The sequence below is a fragment of the Pogona vitticeps genome, chromosome 6 (genome assembly GCF_051106095.1).
Source record: "Pogona vitticeps strain Pit_001003342236 chromosome 6, PviZW2.1, whole genome shotgun sequence".
NCBI classification, from domain to species: Eukaryota; Metazoa; Chordata; class Lepidosauria; order Squamata; family Agamidae; genus Pogona; species Pogona vitticeps.
Window position 1 is genome coordinate 15,201,543 of NC_135788.1, and position 12,207 is coordinate 15,213,749.

Sequence of the window (12,207 nt, forward strand, 5' to 3'; positions counted from 1 at the left end):
CAGTCTCTGATAGCCCCAGCTTGTACTCTGTACTTAGATGGAGGCTGCAACTACATGGACAAATACCATGGGATTTGCTCTAGTTATAAAACAGATGATTTTTTTCCCCACTAATAGTAACACAACCCAAAGGCCAGTCCGAATGAGTCCAGCCCTACTATTGCAAATAGCAGTCTAATTTCTGTACAACAGTGTCACCAAAATAACAACTCTATTGTCACTTTACAGACATAGTCAAGATCCTACAGAATGTTTCATCAGATCAACCATATTATTTCCCACCATTTCTGGTCCAATTCCATTCTTTTTTTTCTCTCTTTTTGAAAGTGCTATCTCATATATCTAGGAACTGGGAGAAGACACACAGGGATAAGCCTAGCTTTATGTCCTTGTACTTTAGGTCCAACACAAGGGCAAAAGATAGATAGATAGATAGATAGATAGATAGATAGATAGATAGATAGATAGATAGATAGATAGATAGATAGATAGATAGATAGACAGACAGACAGACAGACAGACAGACAGACAGACAGACAGACAGACAGACAGACACACACACACACACACACACACACACACACACACACACACACACACACACACACACACACACACACACATACATACATACATACATACATACATACATACATACATACATACATACATACATACATACATACATACATACCCACCCCAGTAATGTATCTATTCAAGGCACTGCTAATGCAAGCTCCCCAGCCATGTGAGACAGAAAGAGAACTGTCATCTATTCAACAACATCACTCCAATTTCATGACATTGACCAGGAGCAAGTAGAAGAAGGAAAGGGTCAGAATAGCAAAAGTGTCCTTCTCCCTTTCACCAGGACTCTTTTTTGGCTGAAAGACCGACTGCTGAAGCATTATTTCCAGAGCTAACCAAGCTGGAAGGAAAAGAGGAAGACCAAAGACAAGATGGATAGAACTCCTAAAGGAAGCCACAAGCTTGAGTTGGTGATAGCTGAGCAGGGCTGTTGAGGACAAGATGCTTTGGAGAGCATTCTTTCGTAGGGTCGCCATACGTCTGAAGCGACTTGATGGCACATAAGAACAATAACAACAGAAGATGGGCAATGGTGAGGAGAAGAAAAGTCATAGTGGACAGCTATTTTAGGCAGCAGATTCATAGATAGCAGAGAGCAATAGAGGCTTTCCTACTGCCAAATTATTGGGACATCATATCAGAACAAGTATCTGTTCCATCACTACGCTAAACTGAATATCTGGCTGTGCTGAAGTGGGCCAGGTCTTGTCCATCAGCCCACCTACTTCTTCATTCAGTACTCAGCTCCTATGTATTAGCATTATTTGGTACCTTGGTATCTATACTTGTAGGATTAAGCTGCTTACTGCCAAGCTTGTTCCAGTACCTTAGCTGATAGCCTCAGTTAGGTGAATAGCCAGCCAGCCCTGACTCCAAGTGTTGACCACAGCTTTGACAACTGCCTCTTGCCAACCAGTGCTCGTTTCCTTCAAATATTCCAGAAACCACACAGTTCTCACTAGTCCTTAGGAGGAGATCAGAGGCTGAATTGGTTCCTGAAGAGAATTCCCCCGCACAGTTCTCATGCAGTTTTATGGCACAGTGGTTAAACTGCAGTATTGCAGCCAAAACTCTGCTCATGACCTGGGTTCAGTCCCAGGTAGCCAGCTCAAAGTTCACTCAGCCTTCCATCCCTCTGCAATTGGTAAACTGAGTACCAAGCTGACTGGTGAGGTGTAGAGCAAGTGTAGTCTACATAATTAAATTGTAAACTGCCCATAGAGTGCTTTAATCACTACAGGGCAGTAAATAAGCAGCATGCTTTGCTTTCTTTAAAATGGGCCTGTTTTCTGCCTTCTAGGAGTGGATTTTCCCATTTAGTCTGAAACATGGTAGTAGATCGCTGCACATGCTCTCCAGTTAATAAATAACACAAACAGGCATTTAGCTGAAAAGCCATTTAACATCAGCTGTAATAAGTGACAGTCAAAATTATGATGGAGAACACCTACTCAAGATGATGAAATATGACTCAGAGAAAAGAGAGCTGATCTGTAATGAATGCAGTAGAACGCTTGTTTACTATGATTGCTATGTTCAGGCTGAAGGGGATGCATTAAAACATGCCGAATCATGATGATAGCTTCCATTTTCCTAATAAGCTTGCATCCCTTCTGGCATTATTATGTAAAATGTAGAATGTATGTAACAAGAGTTATAACATTCAATAATGGGGCAGTATGAGTATATAAATCTACAAAGATAGGTAGATTTAAATGAATGGTGCATTAATTTTCTTGTGAAATGAAGCAAAAAAAAAACTTACAGCAAACAGCCTTTCACTTCCTATAGTCTATTTTTTTAAACTTCTTGTTGCATTGTTATGTTTTTATGTCTCCATATCTTCAAAGAAAACTCGGTACTCAAAACAGACCAGCTGCCTCTTTATGCTGTAATGCTTGCCTCATTGAAACACAAACACAGATATTTAATTTCCTTAGCAGGCAGAAGAGAAGTTGATAATAACAAGCTTATTATCGAGTTAATTCTTTAATTATCAAGGGGCTGCTCTTGCTCATTGTGAAGTCAGGTGGGAGTTTTGCCACTGGAGTATAAAAAAAGGGCTTCTGCTGGTTAAATGTCACTGAACACTATGAAAATTAATGGGAGAACTCCACCAACCCAGTCGGTGATATGGGAATATCTGTTTTTGTACCATTTGGGGTAGGTAGTGTGTGTGGACCACAACTGTACCTGAACAGGAGGTCAAGGAAACCACTCCGAGCTTTGTGGAGGAAATAGAGGACATAACTATTAATATAACAATAGCACATATGATATTAGGGTAGCTTAGGACTTCTGCTCTGATCATACAGGCTCGGGGCCAAAACAAACACTTGGGATAACCTGTAATTAGAACTGAGAATATTAGACTGATGGAGAGACATGACTGAGGCATGTTTGAGAAATCAGACTTCAAAAGAATCCATCCTTTATGTTCTGAACACCAATCGCAAAACAAAGCCCAAGTTAGTGAGAGGGAATAGAAACTCTTATTCATCATTATTCAGCTCTAAAAGAGTTCTTTTTCTGGTAAAAGCAGATCTAACTTGTCTGTTTCAGCCTCCAGTTGTAACTAGAGAAGTAAACCCTGACCTGATTTGTATTCATGTGGTAAAAGGGAAAGCATTAGAAATGTTCTTTCCCCCGCCCCCCAAAGAACTTCTGGGCACCTATGGGCTGGCAAGTATCTTGGAGAAAGCAGGCACACTTTTCTGAGTATTTTTGCTCATCATTGTAAAGTATGCAGTATTGCCAAATGTGATAATTATTACCTTTACAAGAATGAGTGGTTTATTGCAAGATGTGGTGGTTTATGTCTTCGCGATCTCTAGCATGTCCCGTTTTGCTTGTTGTTCTGCATGTGCTTAGCAGAGCTTGGAATAAACTGATTATCTTTTAACTAATTTGGCTAATTTATTAACTTTTAAGCCAATGAAGGCCAAAAGCCTTAAACATGATGACTTATTTTAATTAAGTCCTAATTAATTTAACATTCATTCCCCAACTTTAATAGCTTTAATGGTTTTCAGTTTATCTGTTGTGTCGGGGCTGTAACTAGCAGTGAAGACGTGAAAAGATTCTGAACCACAACCGAAAGAAAGAGAAGTGGAAATGATTTTGAAAGGAGCAGCAGCAGCAAAAGGTCTTTTGTTTTAAATTCCCTGACTGTAGCGTGAAAGTGAGACTTCTGTATGGGAATAGCCAGAAACAAAGCAAGGCGAGCACAGAATGCAAGGTGTGCATATGTGTAAAAGAAAACATGGAATCTAGCTTCACAGAGATGACAATGGGAAATCAGCTTATGTCAAAAAAGTGGGAGCAGGGGATTTGAAAAGGTTACCACTCAACTTTTACAAGCAGAGGTGTATTAATACAGGAGTCCAAGATGGAGGGCACCAGTTACTCAGCGCACAGTAATCCCACGAGGAAAGACTGAAACAAAGAACACTCCTCACTAGCTTCCAGGGCCTTTTACAGATTCAAAATAGCCCCTCCCCTCAGATGTTTTGATTGGCTGCTGACAACCTCACAACACTATCAAAGTGATTTGACAGACAAAGGGTGACAGGGCACCAAAAGTTTACATGAAAGAGTAAATCTGAAGAATAACCAATGAAATGACACAAAATTTGACTAAGGAGGGTAGTGTTGACCACAGAAACATAAGGCATTTTGCTTTTAAAACCAATTAATAACACAATATTTTGTTTTAAAAAAAATAAAAAGTTGACTCTATTAAAAATGAATTGCAAAATATGTTAACCTAAAATAAACCTAAAGTAAAATAAATTCATTTGGAAGAGTATCTTAACCACAACCATTAAAAATTACGAATTTTGCACTAACATTCCAAGTGATGGTGCTCCGCTTGATAAAGGGGAGATACTAGTTTTGCATGCAGAAAAGAGATTAACAGAAATTATATCCTGCAATATTACAATTATGACACCTCCTCAAGAAAAAAATTTGAGTCAACTCCGTTTACAGTAGCTGACAGTTCTTGAGGAGTCAAGATGACTATTCTCAACTTGAAATCTTAGAAGCGGTAAAATGTCTTCACATCTATAATTACAGCTTATTACATTCAGAAAGCATTTTTACTGGAGTAAGAAGACTAGAAGCACTAGAGGTTCCCCAATTCAGGAAAGTGTGAAGACAGTGGAAGGTTATGCCACACAGGATGCTTCATATGTTGCTGTATTGTGATTTTCCAGAGAGACTAAATAACGCGCGCTCTCTCTCTCTCTCTCTGTGTGTGTGTGTGTGTGTGTGTGTTCAAGATGTTGAAAACTCACACCAGAATCATAGAAAGCTGTGCAGATGAGCAAGAAAATGAAGCCCATTATAAGTGAAAAGTGAAAACTACAGGTATGAAAAATAACAACTTTGCATACACAGTGATGAGATCTGAATTAGCTGTGACAAGCCAAGAAACAGAACTTGAGATTATGGTGGACAACTCAGTGAAAAGATCTGTTCAGAGTTCCATAACTGTAAGCATTAGCCATATCTCATATTAAGGGTTGAAAACAAAAGGCCATGCAATGTAATATAGCTGCATTATATGTAATTATGATTAGATTTTCTGTGAAAGAATAAAATAGATGGAGAGAAGATGGAGAAAGAGCAACTAAGGGTGCAACTACACTGAAAGGGTGCAATTTGAATTGCAGCCTACATTATATTTGGAATCTCAATCAGTGCTCACAAAGGGGCTGCAGATTGATTCAGCATTTCACCATTCATACTGGATGTGATGTGAGTCACATTTCAGCCCACAACCCCCTCTTCTTTCCTTCCTCTGATCCCATCTCTGCTGATCCTTCCTTCCTCTGGTCCCTACTCTGTTGGTCCTTTTATGGTTTGCTGTGAAGCTGCTTTATCATTTAAAGCTTTAGACTAATACATTTCTCAAAAACGTTTCTATAGAAAAATAGCACAGAAAAGTACATAAAGTTTTAAGAGTACTGAACATCAAAAGTTTGAACAATAATTTTTTTAAGTATATCAGAACTCACACATCAGAATAGAAGAGACGTGGTGGCGCTGTGGGCTAAACCGCAGAAGCCTGTGCTGCAGGGTCAGAAGACCAAGCAGTCATAAGATCGAATCCACGCGACGGAGTGAGCGCCCGTTGCTTGTCCCAGCTCCCGCCAACCTAGCGGTTCGAAAGCATGCAAATGCGAGTAGATAAATAGGTACCATCTCGGTGGGAAGGTAAACAGCGTTCCGTGTCTAAATCACACTGGCCATGTGACCACAGAAAGATTGTCTTCGGACAAACGCTGGCTCTATGGCTTGAAGAGCGGGATGAGCGCCGCCCCCTAGAGTCGGACACGACTGGACAAAAATTGTCAAGGGGAACCTTTACCTTTTTACACATCAGAATAATTCAATAACAAAGATTGCCACTTTCCCCTTCCTATCCATTACACTTTTGCCTTAGTGAAGGTAATGCATGCAGGGATTATCTCAACTTGGGTCCCAATTTATCATCTCAATAGTTTAAAACAAAATGTGATGAGGCAATTGCTGCATGTAATGCTTTCATTCATTCATTCATTCATTCATTCAATTTTTCTATCACCCATCTGACCAGCATTCACTCTGGGCAGTTCACAACACAATAAAACATAGACAAAATATAACACAGCGCTCCAAATTAAACTGGCTTAGATTAAATAACAAAGATTTTAAAAAGAAGAAAAGAAAAGAAAAAACAAAGAGCAATAAGTATAAAAAAGCTGATACTCTCACAGATTATAAATTGACTGATTCATAAGGATGTTTTAACAAGGTTTTTAAAAGACATCAAGGAGGGAGCCAGATGGATATCCAGTGGCAGATCATTCCAGAGGCAGAATGGACCTTCTCACATAATCTGACAGGATTAAGGACTAGCACCCAATCTCCCACATTAAAATCATAGTGTTTTGGTTTTGCATGTGGCCCAGGCCTGAACATCATGTCCCAACTACCAACTTCACACCAAAAAAACCTACAGATATGTCCTCTCCTGTCTTTACAAGAACGTATCACAACAAACTGCATGGGAAAAATAACTGCATAGGATACTGCATTCCAGTTTGAAAAAGCAGAGAGGGAGGGGGAAAAACCTGCTTTGGGAACAAAAAGGGCCGGACCATTTCAATTCAGTATTTGAGACGTGTAGCTAGTAAAACAAAACTTCAACTTCCCCCATTTTATCCATGGAACAAATCCTGCAGTATTCGACCATGTAGTCACATTCTCAAATGACACAGAGTTAGAGCATCATCTCTTGGCAACAACAATGGCTAAAATATTTGAGGCTTTTTGTTTTACGAAAAATGGATGGGAGCAAATGGGGTAGACAATTATACAACACAATTATGATATCAAAAGAAAAAGTAGATGGAAAGACAATTTATCTTCCTTTCATACTAACCGAATTCATGGTCACCCAGTGTAACTGATTAACAATAAATGCAAGACACACAAAAAAGTCCTTCGTGGAGTACCTAAGTAATGTATTATTGTCTTCTGCTGCAAAAAAAAAAAGATGTTGGGAAAAAAGATGATGGTTCATGGTGGGTACATTATCAACAGCTATTAGCTCTGACATACTAAAATAAGGTTCCGTTTTAAGAAATATGCATCTCAATAGCAGTTTTCAAAAAGGCAAAGAATTGGATAAGGCTTCTGTCTTTGTGCCTTGTTTATGGTGATATGCCAGAAGCAGAATGTTGCACTAGAAATATATATGAAGCAGGACAGACGAGACCTGCTTCCTCAGGTGTAAAATCCATCCAATTTAATAGCCTGGGCAATTGAGTACAAGAGCAAAGGCCTTACACGTAGTATTCCAACTCCCAGGAAGCAGAGGAACTTTAATGGAAGATCTACCTAACTCAAAAAGAAGCATCACTGAAACATCACTGCAGCCATTTAGGGCTAAATCTGGCGAAAGTGGACCAATCAATCCTTTAGAATGGATATAAGAAACTCACAAATTGCAGATGGCTGTCCCCTATCTTGCTTGTGTTGCAGCTTCTACAGTGGTGCCTTGCATTACGACGTTAATTCGTTCCAGGGAAATCACTGTAGAACGAAAACGTCGTAATGCGAAATTAAAAAGCCCATAGAAACGCATTAAAACCCGTTTAATGCGTTCTGATGGGCTTAAAACTCACCGTCCAGTGAAGATCCTCCATAGGGTGGCCATTTTCGCTGCCTGTGCAGCGAGGAATCCATCCCAGAAAACAGCAGGGGGCCATTTTGTTTATGACCATTTTGAAACCGCCGATCAGCTGTTCTAAAATCATCATTGTGTGAAGAATCGGTTCCCATAGGGAACATCGTAAAGCGATTGCAAAAGCGATTGCAAAAAGTTAATCGTAGTGCGGTTTCATCGTTAAACGGAGCGATCGTAAAGCGAGGCACCACTGTACTTGCAACTATTATAATGACAGCAATTATGACCATGACTCTTCTGACACATACTTTTGGGTGTGGAACTCCCAAGATTCAATGTTTGGTGTCTCTGGTTCAATGTTTCAGATAGAAAGAATGGTACCCAAAGATGTTGGAGAGCTAAAAACTGTTGAAGTGGACTTGCCAGTCAAATCAGATGGACCAATGATCAATATAAAGCAGCTTCATATGTTCAGAACACTGACATATTACTTTGCCATCATCTTGAACCAACAATATTATTGTTGCTGCTGCTTTGATATACTATCACACTGCATATCTTTCCACTGCAAGTGAATATCTTAGCTGGTTTTAATTTATTGTGTTTTGCTTTCAAAATAGCATCAAATAAATAAGCCTCTTGTCATGATTAATCACTTGCCAAATTTCATTTTGAAATTATTCCTTTGCAAGTTTATGGGAGTTCATGAAAAGGGTAAACTTCAAAGTTGTTGCAATACATTGTTTAAATTGTAAAATGCTTTTTTAAAAAAAGTTCATCTACAGATTTACATTTTATATTACATGATGTAGCTTAGGGCAGTTGTGGTTTTGTTTTTTAAAGCTAGACATTTCCAGGAAGCAGTTTTATAATAATAATTTTAAAAAGCCAGTATTCAATACAACATTGTAAGTATAAAGGCAAAAATAAGAGGTGGGCCTGACACAAAATAAAATTCCTACATTCAGAGCTGGGGGAAAAATAAGGTATTGTTCACAGAAATACACTGTCAAAAAGGAACAGAAGACCAGCTCATCCAGATGGCTGCCCAAAACACAGGGCCTCCAACAGCTTCACCCACACATGGTACAATGTGCAGCCACAAGGGAGCTGGAACAGCTAATAAACTCACACTAAGTTTTGCTGAGTAAATGAAATAAATTAAGAAAAGGGTGAAAATGGAGCTTGATCTACTGGTTGATTTCTATGTGTTTTGCGGGAGATGAATCACGACTTCTGACTCCCAGTTTTTTTTAACAATACCAACATGAACATGATAATCCTGACCCAAATTATAATACCAAATACTTCTTTAAAAAACCTTGGGGGTAGATGCTAGACCTTCTAGCAGGGTCAGCAACTCAGTGGGTGGGTATAGAGAGCCCAAATTTAGCCTCCCTTTTTTCTTAGGGGCTCCACCAAGAAATGGTAAAAGGAATGTTGTTGTTTAAATGTCGCTGTTCCCCCAGGGAGCAGAATCTGGGTCTTAATCTATCTGTTTAATTATTTATCTTATATCCCCCCTTTTTTCCAATACAGAGACACATTATATTTCACTATAATTTTGTTAATTTGTGGAAAGTAATGGCATTTAGAATTACACGTAAAAGGGGGAATGGAAGAGCAAATAGTGTTGTGTATTAATTGTGTATTTTATTCTAGGGTTTTCAAGGTGATGTTGTAGAGAAAAGGACACACCCCACCAAGTGGTCGGAAAAGGAAATGCAAGGAGAACCTAGTGTTTCAACTGAGCATACCATGCTTATTTGCAGAGTTATAATGTTTTGCGGGTTATAATGTTTCATTGCACCTGCCGGATAAGGTAAAGAGGAAGACAGTCTATTTGTGTCTTTATGTTGGCATACATATACTGTTAGAGTACAGCAGGATTCACCGTAACCTCTGGAATATATGGGTTGGATTACTGGAATGATGCAAGCTTAAATAAAGGAGATAGTATTTGATGATGTATAGAAGAAAAATAATTGGGAATGGAATGCTCTGAAAACATCCTTGAGTTTCTGTCATGCATTGCATGTCAGCAAATATTTGTTTTAATAAAGCCTTCACCTCTACAAAATCTTCCCTTCTTGGGAATTTCTGAGTTGTAAAACTCACACTGTGAGAATTTCTGTCACTGCAACCTGCGTGGGTCATAATGGCAAGCACAATGAACACACCCTCACACCCTGAATGTGTTCTACTTTTTCCATTGTGAACGAAGTAGCAAAATCGCATTCCCATACAACCACATCAAGGTGCATTATATCTAAAGGGAGACAACTTGGCACGGCACTGGAGGCAGAAAAACTCACCTTTCATCATCCCTAGCAATAAAAATACGACAATAAATTACATTTGTTGTTTAACAATTTCCTGCAATATAACTGTCAGCAACCGAAATAAGCCCTGGGCCCTAAATATAGTTCAAGGGTAGGCAGATGTTAAGCTTCTCACATCTACTTTGTCTTTTTCCAGAACCCTGAGATACATCAACCAAAGCATTTTTTTTTCAAAGCGGGAGCCATGTCCACCTGTTCCAGACAAAGTACTTTGACTCAAAACAAAGAAATTTCAGCATGAGCTTTCAAAGATCGCAACTGATGTCTTTAGATACTGGAGCCCAATGTCTGGGCCCCAGGTTTATATCTAGTGTACACAGTGGGGGAGACAGGAATAGGACCAATTGTGAGGAATGGAGGGTGAGTGGAAACAACTGGAATGACAAAAAGCACATTAACACATGGAAATAAAATTCCAAGCTGACAGTGACATTATTAGCAGTAAAATACATACTGCAGGAAATGGTATGTAAGCAGTGGAATTGAGTGACGGTATATATTTCAGGGAAGCTTCCAATAATGTCCTTGAGATTGAGCATTTAGTTATCATTGTGCTGAGTGTACTAGAAATGCTGGAAAAGTGTGGATTTTTTGTTCATTTACCCATATTCAGAGGTGATATAGAGAAGACCACTTCTTTCCAGAAGAGGCTGCTCGTAATGTGAAATCTTCACTGGAGATATCCAATAACCAAGAGAAGCCAAGCTGAAAGGTATATGAGATGGGGCCTTCCAAAGCAGAGCAGGTTGGCCCGATCCCGATTAAATTTTAGACTTCAGTAACTGTTTTGTCAAGGCTTTAGCAAAATGTATCTTTGTGGATTTTGTTGAGATATCATTGAATTTTATGTAACCATATATCTTGTCAGGCAGAGAAGAAATATATCGATAAGGGCTTGCCAAAGCAATTTTTATCCACCACTACTCCATTCCTCACAATTGGTCCTATTCCTGTCTCCCCCACTGTGTACACTAGATATAAATGGGATGTGGTGGCGCTGTGGGCTAAACCGCAGAAGCCTGTGCTGCAGGGTCAGAAGATCCGGCAGTCGTAAGATCGAATACACGCAACGGAATGAGCACCCGTCGCTTGTCCCAGCTCCCGCCAACCTAGCGGTTCGAAAGCATGCAAATGCGAGTAGATAAATAGGGACCACCTCGGTGGGAAGGTAAACAGCGTTCCGTGTCTAAATCACACTGGCCATGTGACCACGGAAAGATTGTCTTCGGACAAAACGCTGGCTCTATGGCTTGAAGAGCGGGATGAGCGCCGCCCCCTAGGGTCGGACACGACTGGACAAAAATTGTCAAGGGGAACCTTTACCTTTACCTTACTCCCAAGATATTTTGAGGTCTGAGGCATGGAAGCAAATGGCATCATCCTGCCCGCTCAGATCAAGGATCCACAGTCACTGATCTTATTTGGGCCCAGGAGGGAAGAAATGCTCGAGTGTTTCTCTCCATCTTTATCAATACAATATAAAATAGTCACCAATTGGCTTGCCACTTTATGACACTTAAATTCAGTGCCTAAGGCAATTACCTCATTTTGCCGAATGACGGGCCAAGCCCTGATATGCTCTTTATAAATATGTAATATCTAAGTAGGATTGTGGTTTTAGCATGTATCAAAACTAGGAGATCTGGCAGAGTTCATCTGAGTTGGTTTACTTACTTACTTACTTACTTACTTACTTACTTACTTACTTACTTACTTACTTACTTACTTACTTACTTACTTACTTACTTACTTACTATCCCATTAGTGCGAAGCACTATTCTGGGCAGTTAACAATATAATAAAACACAGCAAACCGTAACAAAAACAAAAGTGAAACAATACAATTAGAAAATAAACAGACAAAACAAAATCGTGTAAGCGAGCTGACAAGGTTAAGTAAATTCTGCCAACTTCCCCTCCCCCTTTCCTCTCTTGTTTTTATCTTAATTATTTTTCTAGGCATGTGCCTCTTATTTTGTTGTAACAGATTGTACCTAAATGTCACTGAGCTGGCTGCTGGCCTTGATGTAGACTAAGGATGTTCTACAATGTTGAAAAAACAGTAGGACTGAATTCTTCTCGTTCTCTGTGTTGTATGGT

The 12,207-nt window shown here is 39.5% G+C and overlaps 1 long non-coding RNA gene across 1 annotated transcript; it reads left to right on the forward strand.

Moving 5' to 3' along the window:
- The first annotated feature begins 685 nt into the window (after positions 1-685).
- LOC144583798 (uncharacterized) lies at positions 686-11,034 on the forward strand. The gene is made up of 2 exons (XR_013537749.1): positions 686-4,959; positions 9,428-11,034. It is a non-coding gene; the product is annotated as an uncharacterized LOC144583798 (long non-coding RNA).
- The last annotated feature ends 1,173 nt before the right edge of the window (positions 11,035-12,207 follow it).